Here is a 2,742-nt window from a genome sequence, read left to right as displayed (position 1 = left end):
ATCTGTAGGCAATTGTTTCATTTTGACAACAGTGTCCTTTGCTTTACAGAAGCTTTTCAGTTTCATGAGGTCCCATTTATTGATTGGTTTTCTTAGAGCTTGTGCTGTTGGTGTTCTGTTCAGGAAGTTGCCTCCTTTGCCAATGAGTTCAAGGCTCTTCCCCACTTTTTCTTCTAACAGGTTTAGTGTGTCTGATTTTATGTTGAGGTCTTTGATCCACTTGGACTTTAGTTTTGTGCAGGGTGATAAGTATGGATCTATTTGCTTTTTCTACATGTAGACATCCAGTTAGACCAGCATCATTTTTTGAAGATGCTATCTTTTTTCCATTGTATGGTCTGGGCATCTTTGTCAAAGATCAGGTGTCCAGAAATGTGTGGGTTTATTTCAGGCTCTTCTATTCGTTTTTTTTTTTTGTTTTTTTTTTTTTTTTTTTTGATCCACCAGTCTGTTTCTGTGCTCGTACTATGCAGTTTTTAGTATTGTTGCTCTATAGTACAGCCTGAGATCAGGGATGAACATACCTCCAGAAAATGTTTCATAGTAGGGGATTATTTTAGCAATTCTGAGTTTCTTGTTATTCTATATCAAGTGGAGAATTTTTCTTTCAAGGTCTGTATATTGAACCACCCCTGCATACTTGGGACTAAGCCTACTTGGCCTTGGTGGGTAATATCTTTGATGTGTCCTTGTAATCAGTTTGCAAGTATTTTGTTGAGTATTTTTGTATCAATGTTCATAAGGGAGATTAGCCTGAAATTCTCTTTCTTTGTTGGGTCTTTGTGAGGTTTAGGTACCAAGGTGACTGTGGCTTCATAGAATGAGTTTGGAAGTGTTCCTTCTGTTTCTGTTTTGTGGAATAGTTTGAAGAGAATTGGAGTTAGCTCTTCTGTGTAGGTCTGGTAGAATCCTGTGCTGAAACTGTCTGGCCCTGGGCTTTTTTTTTTTTTTTTTTGCATGGGAGACTTTTGATGGCTGCTTTATTTCCTTGAGGGATATAGGACTCTTTAGTTGATTTACCTGGTCTTGACCCAGCTTTGGCAAGTGGAATCGATCAAGAAAATTGTTCATTTCATTTATATTTTCAAATTTTGTGCCATATAGGCTTTTGAAGTAAGATTTAATTATTGTTTGGATTTCCTCTGTGAGACTTTGATAATTTAAATAATTATTTAAATAAAAATTTTACTGTCTTTGCTCCCATTCCAATAGATTAGTTCCAAACCAAAATAATTGAGGTAAACAGTAATTACAGATTTATTTCTTTCCCTCTATGTATTTATTTACTTTTTAAAATTAAAATATAATTATATCAATTCCATCCTTTTGTTTTCTACTTCCAGTGCCTCCCATGCCTCCACCTTACTGCCTCTCAAATTCATGACATTTTTTTTTTTTTTTATTAACAGATCTTGCCTCAGGTTTATTTGTAAAAATAGCATAGGACACTGGTCATCTCTAAAGAGTTCATAGGTGGGTGTGTCACACCAGTCTGTCTGTCTTTATATTAGCAGAACCCTTTCCTACAGGGCCTTCACAGGGGTCTGAGCACCTTTGGGAGCCTGAGCTGGAGCTGGAGATGAAACCATGCCTTTAGCTGGAACTGTGGCCTCTGCCTTGGTTTGAACCTTGGGTTTTGATTTGCAGAGCCTACGACCCTTAGCCATATAGCTTTGAATCTGCTTCCCAAGCTTGGGGTGAGTGATGAAAGCCAGATGCCTGAGTTTGTGGCTGGGCCCTTTGGCATCTTGGGTTTAACTGCTACAGGCTTCACAAGGGCCTTGATGACCTCTGCTCCCACACTCATTGTCTTTGGGTTGTTTGCTTGCATCTTCTTCAGGCCTTTCTTGTTGTGCTTCTTGGCAAAGCGCATGTTCCTCAAGAATTTGGGGTCCACCCCCTTAAGAGATTCTTATCTTTGTGACCGGGGTTTCTGGATGCCATTTCTGTGCCATTTGTGGGACTGGTTGTGTGTGGTGTGGTTCTTGGACTTGGCCATGTTTGCACAGTAACCCACGGCTCCTGCAGTGTCTGGGACCGGAAGAGAAAGCTCATGACATCTTTTATTGATATATATATATATATTTGCTGCAGATTGATACCATTGCAGAAAAGCACAACTGGTCAAAATGCAGAAAATATATAACCCAGCCCCAAGTCATACATCTATCCTAGTACTTCAGAACAATATGCATATAGTTTGTGTGTGCATAAATATATAAATACAATCTGCCGAGTATATTTATTGTTGCTTGTATACATATGATTTCAGGGCTGACCACTTGGTATTAGATAAATTATGGTACTTATCTCTGGGAAAGATTAATTCTCCCACTTTCAAAAAGCCTTAGTTATTTTTAGTACTTTGTCTAGGGGTGGGCCCTCATGAGATTTCCTCCTTTCAAGATAGCATGCCTATTGATATTGTCATTGTTCAAGTCTTGTTTAAGGAGCCATATTTGTTGAAGCATTATAGGTGACATATCTTTTTCGCTTCTAAGATACACAGTTACACAGCCAGTTTTCTGTTCCTCTATGTCTTACAATCTTCCTAGCTGGTCGTTCCAGATGTTCTCCTAGACTTAGGTGCAAGAACTGTGTTGTTGATGTATTATTTGTGGCTGGGAATCCCATGGTCATTTTTTCCATTTATTTTGATCACTTGCACTTTTTTGTAATGGTCTCTATCCATTCCAGGGAGAAACTTTTTTGATGAGGAGAAAGAGTTATATTTTTTTCTGT

At 38.4% G+C, this 2,742-nt stretch overlaps 1 pseudogene; it reads right to left on the bottom strand.

The window, feature by feature from the left end:
• Positions 1-1,523: 1,523 nt before the first annotated feature.
• LOC129684818 (60S ribosomal protein L29-like) lies at positions 1,524-1,999 on the bottom strand (annotated as a pseudogene).
• Between the last annotated feature and the right edge of the window lie 743 nt (positions 2,000-2,742).

This window comes from Psammomys obesus, unplaced genomic scaffold (assembly GCF_907164565.1).
Source record: "Psammomys obesus unplaced genomic scaffold, mPsaObe1.curated_primary_1811, whole genome shotgun sequence".
NCBI lineage: Eukaryota > Metazoa > Chordata > Mammalia > Rodentia > Muridae > Psammomys > Psammomys obesus.
Note: the sequence above shows the minus strand (reverse complement) of the source record. Positions and strands in the feature narration are given on the sequence as shown.